The following is a 21,219-nucleotide window of genomic DNA, read 5'->3' on the forward strand; positions in this document are numbered from 1 at the left end:
ACTTTGTGTGGTTTTATCCATTATCAACTTTGTTTTCTGCCAAATATTTCTACCACTAGTGGTCATTGAGACTTGAACAGCCATTGAACATAAAAGACTGAGAAAATAAATGGTACCTGTATTTTCTGGTACCATTTTTATAAATCCCTCTCCTTGGATTGGGCCCCTGATGTGGTGTTACCTGAACTGGCCTATTCTATGGATTAGAAGTATTAGAGCGAAGGGCTGCATTGAACCGCTTTGTAGCATTGCTCGTTTTCCTTTCACTTCCTGCTCAGTGCCAGCATCCTCTCTCCCCTTGCCAACTTCTGCTAGCAAGACTTGCCCTTGAGCTTGAAAAAACTTGTCTTAACAAAAATCTTCTTTTGAATACAAATTTGTCATCAGGAGTAAAAGAGACGATGTTGACAAAGGAAGAGTTTCAGCATAATGCCTGACATGGTGGCCCTTAAGAGGTAGAAGTTGCTTCCTCTCCCCTTCCCTCTAGTTTCCTCCCTTTTTAGGGAAAGAGGCATGGGCTTCAGAATTAGATCAACCTGTGTTAAAATCTTAATTCTCCCATTTTTCAGCTGTATATTCTTTGGTGAGTTATTCTGTTTCTTTAAGCTTCAGTTTCATTTGCAATAAAATGGGGAGAAAAATATTACTTATATCCTAGCACTGTCGTGAAGATTAAATGACAATGCATATGAAACATTCATGTGGGTACTGGGAATCTATGATAAACACAGACAATAGCAAATACTCATCAAATTGGTAAATTATGGCTATCATGATGATTGCAAAGAAAGGGGTTGCTATAAAATCAAATAAAGAAATCTAATCTCACTGAGGGTTATTTGATTAATATCATGGTAAATATGACAATTATGCCACATTTTATATGTGTGTGGGGGTGGGTGTATAAACAGTGATTGAAACGATAGTCTTTGGAATTAGGCAGACATGAGCTCGGCCTTTCCACGTATAAATAAATTTGGGCAAAGTACTTAATTTTCTAAAACTCGGGCTTTTATCTGTGAAATGAGGATTATAATGTATTACCACATGGAGATGTCCTGAGGATTTCCCCTTTCTCCTCATCTCTAACTTTTATTGAGTGCTTTCTATGAGCCGGGCTCTGTGCTCAGTAATCCCAGGAAACTGGGACTATTAATGTCCTGAGGAAACTGAGGCAACAAGAGGTAAGGTAACTTGTCCAAGGTCAGACACTAACAGTGATAAAGTAAGACAGAATTTCAAACAAAACATCCGGCTCATGAGGCCATGTGCTTTACATATGCTGGTCACATGGAGAGAGAGCCCAATGCCTGGGTGCTATCCCAATTCTTTACCATTGGGCTTGTTTTCTTCACCAAGGGCACAGAAAGGTGCTTTATTTCCATTCACCTCCCCAAGATCTGTGGTGCACAATAGGGGCTCTATGAGTATACCCTAAGTAGATGAATGTGCTGGGCCTGGCAAAGGCAGTGATGTTTTAGAGCCAATGGGTGGAGGTGGGAAGGGATTAAGGACCCACACTCCTCCCTAGTACCCTCAGAAAGGCTTTCAACACCTTTGATTACTATGTGCTCTGACAAATGCATAAAATATGGTCCCCTACCAGCTGCTTGCTCGGTCCCTTTCTGGAAAGGTGCCAGTCGCCTATTTGATCAGCTTCGAGCAGCAGTGAGGTCAAGGCTGAACAGGGTGCAGTCGGCTGAGAAATGGGTAAATATTTTATAGACTGGATGGTAAATAATGTATACATTCAGAGAAACAAGGTGAATCTTTTATGGGCTCCAGCCTCTCTTAAGTCTGCAATTAAATGCTGGTGCTGGAAGAAATTAAAAGCAAGTCCTATTCTCCCTGCCTTATGGAGAGTCAAAGGCCTGCCCTTAGCTCTGGGTTAGAAGTTTCCATTGCAGTATCTTTTTGCAAAGTGAAAAGGTCCTTGTTCTCTCTCTCTCTCTCTCTCTCTCTCTCTCTCTCTCTCTCTCTCTCTATATATATATATATATATATATATATATATATATATACACACACACACACACACACACACACACACACACACTCACACACTCTTTAGAGGCCCGGTGCACAAATTTGTGCACCAGTGGGGTCCCTGGACCTGGGCTGCGGGATCGGGCTGAAACTGGCTTTCCAACATTCTCCAAGGGGTCCTGGATTGTGAGAGGGCACAGGCCAGGCTGAGGGACCCCACTGGTGCATGATCAGGGCCAGGGAGAGATGCGGGAGGTAGGCCAGCTGGGGAGGGACCACAGGAGGGCTCCAGGGCATGTCTGGCCCATCTTGCTCAGTCCTGATCAGCCAGACCCCAGCAGCAAGCTAACCTACTGGTCAGAGCGTCTGCCCCCTAGTGTCAGTGCACATCATAGCAAATAGTTGACCAGTCCACTCTCTGCCCCCTGGTGGTCAGTTCACATCATAGCGAGCGGTTGAGCGACTTTAGCATATCATTAGCATATTATGCTTTTATTGGTTGAATGGCCAACCGGTGGACCGGATACTTAGCATATTAGGCTTTTATTATATAGGATATATATGTTTTTTATTGATTTCAGAGAGGAAGGGAAAGGGAGAGAGAGATAAAAACATCAATGATGAGAATCATTGATCGGCTGCCTCTTGCACACCCCCTACTGGGGATCAAGCCTGCAACCCCGGCATGTGCCCTTGGCTGGAATCGAACCTGGGACCCTTCAGTCTGCAGGCCAATGCTCTATCCACTGAGCCAAACCAGCTAGGGCAAAAGGTCCTTGTTCTTATCCCTATGCCACTTGCAGACATATATTCACGAACACTTCTTTACTTACATTTACATTTTTATATTATGTATTTGCATTGTGTCTACTGTGAGCTAAGTTTCTTCACAAAGATTTATTTTAGCTCTCACAACAATTCCAGTGAGGTGCACACAGTAGATATATACATATTTGGTATTTCATTTATGTTTTTTAGGGACCTATCTTGTGCCAGGCCCGCTTCTAGGTGATAGAGTACCACAAGTGAGTTTGGAGTAGACAAGTCTGATGGTAGGAGGTGAATAATCACAGAGTTGCAGATGGAGATAAGTGCTGGGCAGTAAAATGAAGCCAAGTAAGAGGCATAAAGAGCGCCAGGGAGAGGCCTCCCTGGTAAAATGAGTTTGAGCAGACACTTGCAGTGTGGGTGGTAAGAGTATTCCTTTAATTTCAATGTTGTTTTGTGTGCCCTGTATCAGGACTATGGTATTCATTCCTTGACAACTCACCTGTGCACCCCTCCCTGGAACTGACCTCAATGGAAAGAGCTACTTGGACCATGTTTTGCCCCCACTCTCTCAATAACTGTTTGATGCAGGGGTACAAAGACCCCTTGTCTCAGTGGGGAATAATTGTGAATGGGTATCCTGGTGGGCAAAGGGGACCCTATCACTGGTGGAATGCAGAGCTTGATAGCTGCTGGCTGCTCCAGCCATAACACTTCAATCAGTGGTGAATGGAAGACCAATGGAAAGGAATGCACTAACTATTGCTACATCTCAGTTATTCAAGAGGTTTAAGGAAAAGAGTAATTATAAGGGCAATGGAATTGGATGGTTGAGTACAATTAATGCATCGGAAAAAGATGTGAAAACCTGAGTTGATTAATCACCAATATATGCAAAATGTGAAAGTCAGAAGTCTTACTTGGCAGCATGTAGAGAGACTCTCGTGTACTGCAGCCAGAGAGCAGAAAAAAACTGAGGCCCAGAACTCAGGCCCAGAACTTGATTACAAAGGTTCCAGGGCTCTAGAGAAGCCTGAATTCTCAACCACAGTGAGCCAGCTAAACTAGGGTCAAGACCCTGATTGGGAAGAAAAGGGACCCTGAGATCTGCGGTGGGAAAAATGATAGCTTATCGGTATGAGGACACTCTCCTGTCATATAGGATTTAGCATGCTGGGAAGGACCTTAGGAGATGATACAATGGATCACAGAACCTTCCCAAAATATGTTAGCCAATGTTGATTGGATCAAATATAGTCGATAAAATGGCCATGACAGAGGGTGAAAGGGGGATCAAAACAAAGTGGGCATGTTAGAGTGAACATGCAGGTAAGTCTAGAAAACCCACCAGTCAATTATGTTTTGTGGGAAGACATTCCACTTACCAACACAATAGGGAGTCACCTGGACAGAGAACAAGCATTGTTGAGAAGTGCAGTTGCCTGTCCTACATGGATCTGAGCTAATGGTAGGAGAGGATAGTATCACAGAACGGGCTTCCTGATAGCAATGGGAATGATAGAATTCCCAAATAATAGGGGGCACTTGGTGGCACATATTCTAGTTGCAGGTCTGCCATTTCTGCTTGCAGGTCTTTGGCAGAAGCACCATGCAAAGGTTTACTGAGTGTTTAATCCATTAACAAGAGATTCTGCATAATATCATATTACACTAAGGAACCTATTTTATAGCAAAGGGGGGATGGCACTGCCACGTGATGTGATCCATTGGTCCTGTCATATCTTGTATGACCCAGAAAGAGCCACCCTGATAAGGTTATCAAATGGCAGTTTGAAGAATCATTTAAAGAGCCAGACTTGAAAAGTTACCTTGCAAAGAAGGGCCCCACCTTCTAGGATGCATTAAACATGCTACATCAATTACCAATATATGATTCTATGTCCCTTAAAGTTAGAATTCATGGGTCCAGGAACCAAGGACTGGAAGTAGGAGTGTCTTGCTTACCATTATTTCTGATAATCAACTTGGAGAATTTGTACTTTTTATTCCCACTATCCCAGACTCTGTAGATTTAGAGGTCTTGGCTCCCAAAAGAAGAAAACTTCTACCAGGGTACATTCTAGGAATCCCATTAAATTTTAAGCTATAACTACTTCCTGGTCACCTTGGGTTCTTTATGACAAAAGACCAGCAGGCAAGGCGAGGAATGACCATCTTCCTCAGGGTTTATTAATCCTGATTGTCAGCAGGTGGTGGGGCTACTGTTATACAGTGGGGGCAAGGAGGGTAGGTTTGACACCTAAGAGATTCACTGGGGCATCTTTTGGGACTCCCAACTAAGACTTGCCCCGAATTGATAGTAAATAGATAAGAAAAGCATGACAGCCGGGGGCTCAGGCTCTTCAGGGATGAGAATCTGGATGACCTTTGTCCTGCCACATGAACCACCCAGATCCGTGGTCGGCAAACTGCGGCTCGCGAGCCACATGCGGCTCTTTGCCCCCTTGAGTGTGGCTCTTCCTAAGCCTTAGGAGTACCCTAATTAAGTTAATAACAATGTACCTACCTATATAGTTTAAGTTTAAAAAATTTGGCTCTCAAAAGGAATTTCAATCCTTGTACTGTTGATATTTGGCTCTGTTGACTAATGAGTTTGCCGACCGCTGACCCAGATCAACAGAGGTGCTAGAAGGTGAGGGAAATGTAAAACAGGTAAGGAGAGGGAAATGATGTAAACCCATTGCCCCCAGAAAAGCAACTGTAGTGGCATGGACTAGTGGTGGGGATTAGTTCATCCCACTACTTTTCCTTTGTACGTCTTCATGGAAAAAGAAAACAACCAGAATCCAAGAGCATTGTTCCAGTTGAGTTGAAGTTATTATGTAAAGCAAGTGGATCCGACAGTACAATGGAAGTGCTGTATCCCCTGTTATCCGTTTAGGACCCAGGCTCTCATTCTCCCAGCTCTCAGGTATCTAATGAGCTTCCAAGCTGGGGGATTTGGGGAGTGGGAAGGAGCAATGGGCTGGATGCAGGAACACCTAATCAGTCTTTAGTCCCAGTCCCTGTGATTCAAGGATGTGGGAGAGCAAACAGCCATCACTGGAGAGACTTGCTCAGTGCTGGATGAATCAGTTCTCTCTATTCAACAAAGAAACCAAGAACATGGGAGAGGTGGGAGTCGGAGGTTGAATCACCACAAGTCACAGAGTAGATTTGCAGTAAACGTGGGATTTGAGCTCAAGATTTTAATTCAAGGCCCCAGGTCATTTTGTCATCCTGGAGGGATCTTTTCAGCTCCTAGGCCTACTTTCTGGTTTCACGCTGGAGGACACTGAGGCCCTGGCAAGCTAAATGACGTGTATGAGACCTGCAACCAGGTCTTCTGACTCAGGGACTCGGATTTGTTCTGCGATACCCCATTCAGTGCAGTTCCACGTGCTAACCATGTTAGCTGGAGATCCTTTGAAGTAGGTCTTGAGGGATTAAGCTGTAAAAAACTACCCAGTACCACCCCATTCACCACCCACGTCTGCCTGACTCCTGAGGCAAGGCTCTTTCCATTGTGCCAACTCCTCTCTATGTTAGTAATTGGGAGTGAGGACTCCAGCACAGGTCAAACAGCCACCACAGGTGGGTATTTAATAAATGTTTTCACTGGAATGTAGGTAAAGGGGTACTGAGGTGCCAATGTGTAGAGGAGGGTTTACCCACACACCAATAAGGAATTCCTGGGCACCAGCAGGATGTCTGAGAATTCAACTCAATTCTGACACTATGTACCCAGAGATAGAGTCAGAGTCCAGAGGGTAAAGGTTCAGTTCTCCAAGGCCGCCCCCACCCTCCAAACTTCAGACACCAGTACCAAGCTCAGATTGTTGCCTGGGCTTCTGAGCTACTTGCTATAGATTAGAGGTTGCCAGGACACCATCCTTTGGTTTGATTAATTTGCTAGAGCAGCTCACAGAACTCAGAGAAGCTCTGTGGGAACCCCACAGACATGAGAGAGTCAGAGACTCCACATACATGAGAGTTTCAGCAACAGAAAGGGAAAATGAAATATATATGACATTCTGAGCCGAGGATGAGATAAAGCATCTTGGGGCTCCAGAAGGGAGAAAGGTCATTCATAGGACTACAAGGAGAGATGTTCAGTAATTAAAAGTTTACCCTGTGCTATACATAGGTCATAAAAAGTTATTTCTCGTGATAACTCTTATTATGGGGCAAGACCGCTTACTTAAATTCTGTAAATTTTTTAAGCTCAAAATAATGCACAAGCCAAAGTGGCATACCTTGGGAGTAGGGGTGGGGGTGGGGGGAAGGGCTGTTCTGAACACTAGCTACTCTGGTTTGAATCTTCACTCTCTCTTTGTCCTCAGGCTGTCTGAGTTCCTTATGTTTGCTCTGTTGCCATAAGTGCCCAGGTTCCATCCTTGGTATTGACCACTGGAATCCTGTTTGTCTTCCTTTTTCACACCCACTCCAAGTGCCCTCTGCCTTCCCCCATGCTCCTCTGGATCCAGGACTGGGCTTCTGCCTTAGTCATACAATTCTTGTCATGCATGCAGTCATTCTGTGTTCCTGGGGCCCCCAGTCTAAATGAACCTGCACATTCTGGCCATGCTTATTAATAGAATAATAATATAATGTATAGTCAACTTTTTGTTGTTGTTAATCCTCACCTGAGGATATTTTTTCTATTGATTTTTTAGAGAACGTGGAAGAGGGAGGGAGGGAGGGAGGGAGGCAGAGAGAGAGAGAGAGAGAGAGAGAGAGAGAGAGAGAGAGAGAGAGGGAGAGAGAGAGAGAGAGAGAGAGAGAGAGAGAGAGAGAGAGAGAGAAATATCAATTGGTTGCCTGCAATCCAGGTACATGCCCTTGACCTAGAATCGAACCTGAAAGCCTTTGGTGTGTGGCTGACATGCTAACCAATGAGCCACATCGCCCAGGGCATGAATAGTTAACTTTTATTGAGCATTTACTCTGAGCATAGGGCTTTGCCAAGAGCTTGTATCAATCATCTCATTTAACTGTCATAGCAACCCCTTTTACGGAGCAGGAGATTAAATCTCCAAGAGGTTAAGTAATGTGCCCAGGGCCACAGTTCATAATTGGTGGAGTGAGGTTTCTTCCTTGGGCTGTACGGCTTCAGAAGCTCGCTTTCCAACCCCAGTAACTGTGAATGGTTCCTGCAGCAACGTGTCCTTTACTGTATCCTTAGTTTCCAAAGCCAGTGGCTGGCATGTAGTAGGCACCACATGGAGAGTTATTGAGTAATTACTCAATGAATCCCACAGAGCTTACCACACCCCTCAGAACCCACCCTCCCAGTATTGGCCCAGCTGCAGGTCCACATGCAGACTCAGTAGCCAGGCCTACACCCCTGGCTGCTTGCCTCTTGGAAGCTCTTTTTGTCTTTCCGTTGCTGGAAGAAGTCTCTATTTCTCCTCCCATACTGTGGAGACCTCTAGATCTATGATGACAAACCAAAGCTAGCCTCATAATTTGTATGTATCCATTGAGACCCAGGGTGATTCAGACAGGGCTTGAGCCAGGCACGCAGCACTCGGCCACTCCTCCCAGCTGTCCTCTCCCAAAACATTAGCTGCCATTGACAGAGCCCTTCCTAAGACGCCAGGCTAAAGGCTTTATCACATTATTTCCTCCTTTAAAGACTGACTCCTTTAAACAATCTTGGGAATATAGATATTTGTACCTCTTTTTTGCAGATGGAGGAATTGAAGCTCTGAGAGATGGATTCACTTGCCCCAAATCACACAGTAAGTGGCATCAAACATCTCTTATCTGTTACACAGGAGATGGAGACAGTGTCAACGGGTTTGCCCCGGAAAGGACTTCAGTGTCCAGAAGACAGAGATAGAAAGCAGGGGAGAGAAGTCCCACCTTGGCATTGTACCATCTTAATCTCTTCGGAATCTGGACTCATGACAGCATCAAGCTCAGCATGTGGCAACGCCAGCTGCTCCCCTCTTGCACTCCCCGTGGGGGGCCCCTGGGGTATGTTGTATTTCTCTCTGACATTCTTGGAATATTTTATGATTCATTCTTGGAGTATCGACTTTTTAACTCTTTTCCCATGGAAGAATTTCTCCTTCCCTTGCTGCAGGCCTAGGTGGACACTCACAAAACTTATGTGAACAAAAAAGTGGGACCCCCTTTGGTGCTTTGTCTCCTGTCCCTGCTGTAAGGATAACCTACTGGAGTCTAATTGTTTATTAATTTGTACAGGAGACCATCAAGACTGGAAGGGCCCTGGAAGGGTGGCTCAGTTGGTTGGAGCATCAGCCTATTCACTAAAAGGTTGCAGGTTCGATTTCTGCCAGGGTATGTTCAGGAGGCAACCGACTGATGTTTTTCTCTAACATTGATGTCCCTCTCTCTCTCCCTCTTTCTCTCCTTTCCTCTCTCTATAGAATCAATTAAAACATATCCTCAGGTGAGGATTTAAAAAAAATACTGGGAGGGACCTTGTTTTTCAGAGGGAGGACTTGGCCAAGGGCACTCAGGTCTTGCTACCATGAGATCTGGGTTCTTTGCATGCCACCATCATAAATTCATGGTGCCTGACTTGGAGTTTGGTTTATTAACATAAACTTAAATAAGTCAGATTTTTTAGTTTGGTCAATGGTATTCATGTTTTCAAATAATACTTTCCCAATTCTCTTATTAGGGCAGAAAAGCTGAACTGACTGGGCCCTGGATGACAAATAAGAGAGTCAACCTTCACAAGAAGAAAACTCTCCAGGGGCAGAACTAATACACACAGCCAAATATTTACAAATATTTTCTTCTGTGATGCTCCTAATGACCCAGTGAGGGAGACATTATTTTCTCTATCTTATAGAGAAAAAGTAAGGCTCGGAGAAAGTAATTAACTTGCTTATGGTCTCACAGCTCATAACGGGGCCAGGATCTAAATCTAGATCAACTTGAGGTTGTGACCCTACAGTCTCCAGGGGGTAATTTGGGTTTGATGAAAGGAATGAATTTCTCCAGAAGTGCAAGGACTCCTGGATCAGCAGCCTGGGGAGTGGTTTCTAATTCCTTAGGAGGGAAGAGGGGGACCGTGATAGCAGCTGTTACACCCCACTCCATCCCCCAGGTCCCACCCCTCTGACATCATAGTGTGCAGCTCATGTCTGAAAGGCACCACCTAGAGAGCCTCCACCCAGTGGCCCGACACCGTGGCCATGAGCCCATTGTCTGGGCCAGGGGGTCACTCCCTGCTCCCAAGACAGAGCATGAAGCCAAAGGCTGCATGAATTTCAGGGCAAACCAAGGAGCCCAGGACCCTAGAGGTAAGCAGTTGGAGGCATCTAAGAAATTCCAGTAGTTCCATCTCAGTGACTTAAGATTACAGTTCTGTGGAATGTCCTTCCAAATGGCTCCCGATAGCATTCAGAATAAAGTTTACACTCTTATCCTGGCATCCAAGGTCCTTCCTGATTTTGTCCTTTGCCCTGGCATCTGTCTCTCCTCCCTTCTCATACCTTTGCTCTAACTCAGCAATTTTCAACTGGTGTGCCATGGTAGGCACACTGGTGCACTGCAAGAATTTTTAAAACTATTTTAGTCAGGGGCACTGACTTCCCTTCCCTTAGATTGTCCAATATAACAAATGACAACAGCCAACACAATAGCTGTCCTGTGTGAATGAATCAAAATGATACCTATTTTTTGTCAGATCTAGTTTATGTGTGCTATGAAATGAAAAGTTGAAAATTGGCCCTGCCTGGTATGACTCAGTTGAACATCGTTCCCATGCACTGAAAGGTTGCTGGTTCAATTCCTGGGCAGGGAACATGCCCAGGTTGTAGGTTCAGTCCCTAGTTGGGGTGTGTACAGTAGGCAACCAATCAATGTTTCTCTCTCTCATCAATTTTCTTTCTTTCTCTCTAAAATCAATACGAATATATATATATTTTTTAAATATATTTTATTGATTTTTTACAGAGAGGAAGGGAGAGAGATAGAGAGTTAGAAACATCGATGAGAGAGAAACATCGATCAGCTGCCTCCTGCACATCCCCCACTAGGGATGTGCCCACAACCAACGTACATGCCCTTGACCGGAATCGAACCTGGGACCTTTCAGTCCGCAGGCCGACGCTCCATCCACCGAGCCAAACCGGTTTCGGCACGAATATATTTTTTAAAAAAGTTAAAAACCACATGAACTACCATCAATGCTTCATGCCCCTGAATCTTTTCACAAGCTGATTCTACCTGGAACACTTGTCACTTCTTTGCCTGGATAACTCCAACCCATCTTATAAACCTCAGTGTCTTGGCCATCACACCTCCTCTGGGAAGTCTTCCTGCAAGTCCAAGTCTGGGTGAGGCACTGGAAGTGCCAAGTACCTCCGTAGTTAACTTCTAAATCAGTGCAAGTAGAACAGGTCTGATTTGCCAGGGGGAGTGGAGTAAAACCAGGGAAGATGTCCTGGGGAAGGTGACTCTGCAGTCGTGTCTTAGAGGAAGGTCCTGCCTCCATCACGTGCATAGGGGGAAAGGTACCAGCAGAGAGGGGAGGTGTGTACACACAGGCCTGGGAGAGCTCACTGCCCCAGGGAAGACGCATCCCATGGCAGGAGCAGTGGAGCTGGGCGAGCGATGAGCACAGACAGGTCTCAGATACCTGCAAAACCTGAAGGGCCTGGGATACCATGAGGGGGGCGAAGATGGCACACAGAACAGGAGCTGCCTAAGAAGTTACAGGGGAATGAGAATGGGCTGTGCCTGCTCTCACCACAACCTCTAACTGCTGTATCCATCATCTTCTTTAAGATTTACCACTTTCTTTTGTGTTGTTATTAAATTTGAAAGACCATTTCATTATGCTCACCTATTTTTCCCTCTGCAATTAAAATAACACATACACATTTTTTTTAAATTGGAAAATACCTTAAAAAAAGGAAAGTCTTGCACCACCACACATAAATGCACCCCCTTTTGCATATCGGCATATTTCATCTTACTTATTTTCCTAAGCACAGTACCTACAGAGCTGACTACTAATACATGGTGAATCTTTTCGCATGTTTTTTGCTTTGGAAGGGATCAATGATTAAGATGCCTCTTCTCAATAGACACGCAGGACACAGGGGGGCAGGTCAGAGCAAAGTGCTGCCAGTGAAAGAACATGCTTCCAGATGTGCAGGCCAAGACCCTGATGCTGCTCTCAGAGAACCACAGGCCAACACAACCACCTGTGTCCTCCGAGTAGGACGGACCCACACGGCCACCCGTGTCCTCCGAGTAGGACAGACCCACACAGCCAGCGGTGTCCACGGGCTGGCCCAGCTCCGGAAGCCCTGCCCGGCCTCATCATACACCCCAGCAGAGAAACTCGGTGGGGGCAGGTGTGTCTGTGGACAGGCTGCTTGCAAGAAAGCAGAGGGTCCAGAAAAGCCACGCTGGGTGGGTTCCATGCCTGCTCCCCACTTGGCAGAAAGGAGAAAGGCTAGAGCTGTTCCCTGCACACGTTCCCTCCTGAAAGAAGGCAGGGCCTTCTCTCCTCTCAGCCCCCTCTGGATGGGCCTGGCGCACAGGAAGCGGAGGAAGAGGTTGACAGAGCAGCTGTCAGCATGTCCGCGTGGAAGCCTTCTCAAACAGACCCCCATGCAGCGCCGGCTACCTGTGCCTGCAGCCCCTCAAAGAGTCCAGCACTTCACGGCCACTTGTCCAGCACATACGGACACTTGTCCTTGGGTATTGAAATGCCCCGCGGCCTCCTCTTCCACCTCCCTGTGGGCGAGCTCCCTGAGAGCGGAGACTCGCCATTGACCTTGCTCCTGGACGCCCAGACCTCAGCGTAGACCTGGTACAGCTCCTGAGTCAACGCTTGAGGAGGCACAAAAGAACACACCTCGTTTTCCTAAACGTGGGTCCCATCCCTGGCTCTGTGAGAGCTCCCCTTTCTCGCTTCCTCTGCCCCTCAGCATCACCTGTCTGGTGAGGTCAGACACTCAGGAGGAGAGCCTCCTGGGACTGCGAGGGGGCGGCAGCCCGTGCGGCCGGGTCAAGCCCAGTGACAGAGTCCCGGGGGACCAGCTGGACCGGGCGTGATGTAACCGCATCGCCAGGTCTGGTCTTAGACCCCTCTAATTTGGTTTTTCAAACATGTGGTTTTGTCCTTGTTTCAATATTGATTTTAAGTAACTTGAGCCTGGCGGAGAAGGCCGCTGCCGAGGCCGGGGAGGCTGTTTGTTGCCTTAATGACATTTCTGCGTGTTTGTGTAACACGGGCTGGCGGTCGAGTTGTCGTCCCAAAGAAGATTTATGGGACCTTACACTTTGGAAGAGATTGAGGCAAACTGTTGATGAAGGCTCAGGGCATAAATCAGACCCCCTCGGGCCAACAAAGGACACTTTGGAAAATGTGCCAACGGCCTCTCTCCCCCATGAGGGCTTTGGGTTAGGTCAGCGGCCCCGGAGTGTGCTCCCTATAGTGCTCGCACTTCGAGGAGCCTTTGCAAGGAGGCCAGGAAGAGGTGCTTTTGGCGGGGTGCGGGCGGGGGGCGGGGGGGATGCTGAGCAGGCAGGGTGCTTCCTAAAACTAACTGCATTGATGCTATAGTCATGCTTCTTACTTGACCTCAGCAGGTAAAGGTAAAAAATTGAAAACCATAGAAGACTTTCGACATGCCTTCCCGACCTAATGTTCTGGTGCTAAATTAGCCTGCGTCCTAACAGGAAACAGGTGGCTCCCTCGAATGGGGCTATTGAGAAGAGTTCATGGAGGGACCTTTAACAAAGTTATGAATGGAATGAAGGGAAACAAACAAGAGGTGGTGAAGTAAGGGGGGCTGGTAACAGTGCCCTTAGACCAGTGGTTCTCAACCTTCCTAATGCCATGACCCTTTAATACAGTTCCTCATGTTGTGGTGACCCCAATTTCATTGTTACAGATTGAACACAATTAAAGCATAGTAATTAATCACAAAAACAATATGTAATTATCTATGTGTTTTCCGATGGTCTTAGGAAACCCCTGTGAAAGGGTCATTCGACTCCCAAAGGGGTTGCGACCCACAGGTTGAGAACCGCTGCCTTAGACAGAGCTGAGCAGTGGCTTAGGCACAGAGAGAGTGACCTGGTAGTAGAGGAACATAGACACTGTCCATCTGTGGCCCCACAGAAGGGAGAAGGGAGTAAATACCCTGACCTCTCTTTCTTGTCCTGGTGTCTCCTGAGGGTGTCTCCTATTGCCTGAGCCCAACTGCAAGCCAGAGGTGGATAGGGTCCATGGAGGACAAGTTCCCAGAGAGATGGAGGTGGAAGTGGATTTGCAGGTGGATGGAAGCCACCCAGCCTGTTGCAGGAACTCTGCAGACCACTGGCAAGGTGACAGGAGGCAGGGAGCCCTGGGTCTCCTCCACCCTCTGTCCATCGCCAGCCTCCTCACTCTGTCTATCTCACGTCTTCAGCCACCTTATTTCTCTTTTTAATCAAATGGGGATTTGGTGATTTCCTCACATCTCTCCCTGGTGCTATGAAAAATGATCCCATATCTGTCTGAATAGAAAAGTCCTGTTTAGGAGCATTTAAAGGGGAATCATAAAAGATATTGACCAAGAACATGGGCATTGAGGTCATACATGACTGGGGTGTTGATATTGACTCTGTCTCTTAATAGCTAGATGACCTTGGGTAAGTCATGTCCCCTCTTAGAGCTTCAGTTTCTCACCTGTGAAATGGAGACAAGCATATGACCATATGGCACTGGGTCGATGACAAATGCGTTGAAACATGTAATGCACCTGGCATGTATGGCTAGGACTCAATGGAGAGCAGTTCTTCCCAGATGAGAGCGCAGTAGACAACACTCATATACACAGCAGTGTTGAAGTCCCCATTCTCTGTTAGTTTTTGCATCTTCTCTCCTTTCTGTCCTTGGGTGTTCTGGTCAACATTCAGCAATTTGGACAGAGACCTCCTGGATTCACACCCAAAGACATTCAGTGGGATGACTGGTTGTCCTTGAAGCAGACCAGTTACCTCAAACGTCAATGTGTGCCCTTGGGAAGGTCGTCTCACCTGTCTGGGACTCAGGTCCTCCAGTTCCGCCACTCTTGGTGATCACAGCAAACCGTGGCATCTTCAGGGAAAGCCAACATGTCCTGAGCTGCAGGTGAAGCAGCAGGCTCCTGCTTTCTCTCTCTGGGCATGCAAGTGTCAGCCAGGCCATGCTGGCCCCAGCTGTGCTCCTGGCACCTAAAATCCCAGCTCCTTTCAAAGCCAAAACAGAGAGAGCCCTGGGCATTGCTGGACCCCAGGCAACAGCTTCTTCCTCATTCTACCAAATGCTACTCCCTCGGGACCAGGGGAGACAAATAACCAGTTCACATCTCAGCAGCTGGCCCAGGCTGTAAGTCTCCACAATTTACCTTGGCTCTCACTGGCACTGAGAATGAGGTCATAGGAGGCGGGAGACAATGGAGAAGACCTCTGGAAGGGCAGCAGTAAAACACGCTGTCAGGAGGCAGAGAGGATCCTGGAGTCACGGGGGCATGGCAGCTGTCCTTGAGAAGGAAATAACTTTTAGCAGCCCTTGACTGGAAGATGAAATGTGTGCTTTTACGTGCACCAAAGGCCATGCTAGATTATTCTCGCACTGGGTTATTTTTTGAATCTGTTTCCTTAAGGCGCAGGAGTCTGGTGCAGTGAAAATGAGCAAGGACTGGGATAGTGAGAGGAAAGAGGATGGCTTTCCAGAGCCAGATAGGGCCTGTGTTGGGCTGGATAATCCAGTTCATGCCCCCCCCTCTGGTACTGTCCTCCTCACTCCCTATCTGCCAGCTACCCACCCACCACACTCCCCGCCTACCACCCTCTCAGACCTGAGACGGACACTCTGAGTCCCTCTTCTAGAAAGTTCTTTCTTGTCATTCTTCCCTTGGCTAATTCCTGATCATTCTTCAAATCCCAATTCATATGTCATTCTTTAGGGCTCTTCCCTCTTTCCCCTTCTCTGTTCTTTTCTCCTTCCTGATGGTTGGAATGTAGTTGTGATATTGGAGTTCGAGCAGCCATTCTGGACTACGAGGTAGAAGTTAAAGCTGTAGGTGAAAGAACTATAAAACAGAGGAGCTGGGTTCCCTGAAGTTTTCATAAAGCTGCCTACCAGTTCTGAAGTTCCCACCTCTGGATTTTTAATTTTTTTTTTAAATTGAGGTAAAATTAATATAACATAAAATGAACCATTATCTATTTTAATGTGTATTTATACTAAATCACAGGTATTAGTATATTCACTATGGGGGGGGGGAGGTGACAATCACCTCTATCTAGTTCCAAGATATATTAATCACCCCAAAAGAAAACACCATGATGATTAAGCAGTCACTCTTCATTCCCCCTTTCCCTCAGTCCCTGGAAACTACTAGTGTGCTTTCAATGTCTATGTATTTGCTTATTATGGATATTTTATATAATCATGCTACATATGACCATTTGCATCTGGTTCCTTTCACTTAGCATAATGTTTTTGAGATTCATCTCACACCAGAGCATGTATCAGTACTCTGTTCCTTTTCATGACTGCATAATAGGTGTATGTATATACTACATTTTGTCTAGCCATTCATCTGGTGATGGACATTTGGGTTATTTCCATTTTTTTGCTATTTTGAATATTGTTGCTACAAACTTTTGTGTACCAGTATCTTTAGATTCCTTTCACACAAGGCAGGAATACATTTCTGACTACTTAACCCATTGTTATTTGGATGTTTTTTGTCTCTCTCAACTGATCATACTTTTAAAGGCTACTTGGGATCTAGAAATTTCAATTTTAAAAGATCGTATTTCCTCTTTATCTATCCTGTCTGGAAGTAGGGAGTATTAGGAAGCAGAAAGATCTAAGTTATCATTTTCTGTCCACCACAATTTCCTGTGTTTCTCTGGGCCTTAGCAACTATTGAAAATGTGGATAAACAGGCCCTTGAAAGCAGAGGTCTCAACCAAATAATCTCTTGTGTGGGATTCTTCAAAGTATGTTTTGAAAGGGCTGGGGGTTACAGGAAATGGCATGAGACCCATTGAAATGTCATGTTACGTTCTTTGGAACACTTTCCTTAATTCATCTCCCTTTCCTTTGTCCTTCACCAGGATTTCTTTTCCCCTTTTGTCTCTCTGCTAACAATCTAACACCTCTAGAACTGCATTTTCCACAATCCATCTTAAATTTGTTGTGTGCATATCTGTTATCTTGATAGAGCATACAATCCTGGAAAATACATTCTTTAAATGAAACTTGCTCTTCCAAGCAAAGCATGCACATGAAAGGTAACCACAACAATATATACTCTAGGTCAGGGGTGGGCAACCCCTGGCATGCGTGCCAAACATGGCACGCCAGTAACTTTTGCTGGCACACGAAACCCTCTCTTATAATCTTCCATTTACAATTTTTTTCTTAATATCGACTTTTTTATTTTTCAGATAAATTCAGTGTAGGTGCATCTTAGATAAATAAATAATTTTACATAACAAGTTATCTTAAAGACCATAGATATGGATTGACGAGAGGGGGGGGAGAGCAATTTCTATGCCTCTGCCTTAACTCTTCCTGCCTTCCTAGATCCGGCCAGTGTTTTGGTTTCATCCACATATGCTTGTGAATCTTTGTTCTCAGTGATGAATTTTGTTAAGTCTCATAATAGGAGTAGCCTGACAGATGAAAGTAGTAGCTTGTGCATATCTCTGAAGGTCACAAAATATAAACCTGATGTAAAATCTCTGTCATCAGTGATGTAGCAGCAAAAGTCCCACTGATAATATCAAACGGAATCATAAAGTTTTCTGCCTGACTATCAGTGTACATGTATACATTTAAAAATAAATGTATATTTCATCATCATATACTGTGTTTTTGTCGCTCGAATGAATTTTATTATTTCTTCAAGATTCTTCACATACATACACTTTAAGAGATATCAAGTAGGCGTAACATGTTCTCAAAAAATTAGGGTTGGCACGCAGAAGAATTTTGAGTCAGAGATTTTGCTGGTTTTGGCACGCACTCATAAAAAGGTTGCCCACCCCTGCTCTAGATGTTTCTTCTCACCTAACTCATTGTCATTCCCAAGGCCCTCTGATCCCTTTGACTTTGGTATCTATATATTAATGTCTCTTCTAGATTTCCTGGATGAAGATATTATTCTTTCAGTTGCCAATCATGTCTCTCCCCAATTCCATCTAATCACTTGAGCCACAGCTTTGGCTTAGAGCCCATGCTACACAATAGCCTTGGACCCACGAAACTCTCAATGGTTGGTCAGTATTTGCCTCACTCCTCCACATCCCCAGTGGAAAGGAGTTCAGGGAAATTCTAGGTCATAGGTTTTCAGAAAATATTTATTGAAGGAATTCCTAAAAGAAAGAGAAAAGACCCTAGTTGATCAAAGTTTTGTTGCTGTTAATGTTGTTTTAACCAAGGAATAAAACCTAGAGAAAAAGCTTAATCTGGTTCCTTGTAGAAATCTGAGTTGAAGATGGAGAGGAAAATAATCAGAATTTTTTTAGTGTAAGTCTGAAGATATGTTTCTAGTTCCCTTATTTCTCCCTAAACTAACCATCTCTTTCCCCCAGATTAGTCAATTCTTGATATTTATAAAGGGTATGTTAAAAGAATTGAACTTGACAACTTTTAAAAGTTAATATTAGCTAATTCATATCTTTTACAACTGCTTATCACATGTCAGGCACCATGAAAATTTCTTTACATGGATCATCTCATTTATTCTTTGCAAACCTTATCTGGTAGATACTATAATTATTTTCTTTTTTTATTTTTTATTTATTTTATTTTATTTTATTTTTTTAAATATATTTTTATTGATTTTTTACAGAGAGGAAGGGAGAAAGATAGAGAGTTAGAAACATCGATGAGAGAGAAACATCGATCAGCTGCCCCCTGCACATCTCCTACTGGGGATGTGCCCACAACCCTGGTACATGCCCTTGACTGGAATCGAACCTGGGACCTTTCAGTCCACAGGCCGACGCTCTATCCACTGAGCCAAACCGGTTTTGGCTAATTATTTTTATTTTACATATTAGATCACTGGAGCCTCATCAGGTGGGCTAAGTAACTTGCCCAAGGTCTCATAATTAATGAATTAATAAACTGATTTTAATCTATATCGCAAACACGCTGCTATATCCAAAATGAAATTTAAATTTTCAAATGTTTTCATGCTTCCATTTATACATTCAAGCTTGTACTGGCTGTCTCTGCTGGGTCACTTGCTTGGGATAAAGAGATAATTAAGATGGAGTTCTCTGCAGGGTAATATGAAGAATTTCAACATTGTTATTTCTGGCACATTTACTGAAGCTAATTGTTAGCTTCAATCACAAGATTTTTTAAATGGTGGGATCCTTCTGAGACTTTCCATCTCCTTAATAATAGGCAAGTTAATATGTGTAATAGTGGCACTACTGCTTAAGAATCTCAAAGTGTAGCTTAATAGTGTAACTCAAAGGAATCAGGTCCTAATTCTTGGAACTTATAAATATTACCTTATGTAGCCATAACTTTGTGGATGTGAGTAAGTTAAAGGTCTAGAGATGAGGAGATTATCATGGATTATCCAGGTGGACCCTACATACAATCAATCACAAATGTTCTTATAAGAGGAAGACTTGACTATATATAGAAGAGAAGGCATTGTGACCATAGAGGTAGAGATCGGAGTGATGCAGCCATAAGCCAAGGGATGCTGGCAGCCATCAGAAGCTGGAAAAGGAAAGGAATGTATTCTCCATTAGAATCCTGATTTCAGACTTCTGCTTACCAAAAACTGTGAGAGAATAAATATCTGTTGTTTTAAGCCACTGAGTTTGTGTTAATTTGTTACAGCAGCTGTAGAAAACTGATACACAAGTGACCATATGTTGTTGCTTTGATGGCCCCTGGGATCTTTAGAGCCCAGGACAGCTATAAAACACACAAATAGGAAACTAAGTTTCAGAAAAATAAATTGACTTGCCGAGGGTCATATGGTTAGCAGGCAGTGGAGATGAGATTAAAACCCGGCTCTGACTACCTCCCATGTTTTGCAAATCATTTTATAGCTTGTAATCACCTTGACTTAACTGTCTTTTAAAATACTTTTATGGGCTTTGAGACAGCATGGAGGGACCTAGAGAGTATTATGCTAAGTGAAATAAGCCAATCAGAGAAAGACAAATATCACATGATCTCACTCATATGTGGAATCTAAAGAACAAAGTAAACTGTTGAACAAAATAGATACAGAGAGAGCATGGAACAGACTGTCCAATCTCAGAGGGAAGGGGCTGGGTGGGTGGTGGGAGGGAGAGATCAACCAAAGAACTTGTATAAATATATGCATAACCCAAGGACACAGACAATAGGATGGTGAAGACCTGGAGAGGGCTAGAAGGGGCCAATGGGGGGAAGGGAGGACATATGTAATACTTTCAACAATAAATATGTAAAAATAAATAAATTAAATAAATAAAGACACCCCCTGAAAAAAATTAATAAAATCTTTTTACGGGAACTCAGAGCAGATTTTTTCTTTCCTTTTCTTTTTTCTTTCCTTTCCTTTCCTTTCCTTTCTTTTCCTTTCCTTTCCTTTCCTTTTTTTTTTCTTTTCTTTCCCTTCTTTCTTTCTTTTTTTAAAAATAAAGAGGGAATCTGAGATTCAGCAAGGTGAAAAGACATGACCTAGGTCACAATAGAGGAGCTGGGATTGGAACCCAGGCTGGGTCTTCAGATTCCCTACAGGGTAGCCACACCCCATTGCCTGCAATGAGTTCAAATGATGGATGTCTTGAGCTTCCCGCCAGTCTGACTGCAGGCACCCCCAGCTTATCAGTCTGACCTTTAGTTTTTCATGGCCACCCCCTGTGTGGAGGAAGCCATCAGCAGGCGGCCAAGGCTCTGTATTGTCCTTATTTAGAATTGCTTTCACTTAAACTAGCCTTGCTCTTGCAAAACATGTTTATTCTGGTTTCCTCTGCCTCCTGGCTGCCTGACCAGGCTCACCGAAGCTCAGCCACTCCAGCTCGCAGCCCTGGGCCAGGCAGGGCAGGGCAAGGAGGAAAATGAGCCTTTGGAGAAAGGACACAGGAGGGCACGATTTCCCTTCCCAAGCCGTGCCCTAGTTGGGGTGTTGCTGTGGGTCTTGGGGAGAAGGTAGTGTCCACTCAAACCACACCCTAGTAAGACTGACCTCACCTTAAAATTCAAACAGTTTTAGGGTCACAATACTGAAGATGATATGTTTAATAATATAGCAACTTATTTTTCTTAAATACTTACTATACCAAGCACACTATTAAAGCTCTTATGCATTTTTGTTTTATATAATCCCCAGAATGACCATATTTGGTGGGTACTTTCACTAACCTGGCTTTATAGATGAGGAAACAGAGGCTTAGAGAGGTCCAGGTCATATGGTTAGTAAGTCACAAGAACTGAGATTTGAAGACAGGTCTGTTTGG

Source organism: Myotis nattereri (genome assembly GCF_964212035.1).
Source record: "Myotis nattereri genome assembly, chromosome: 3".
NCBI lineage: Eukaryota > Metazoa > Chordata > Mammalia > Chiroptera > Vespertilionidae > Myotis > Myotis nattereri.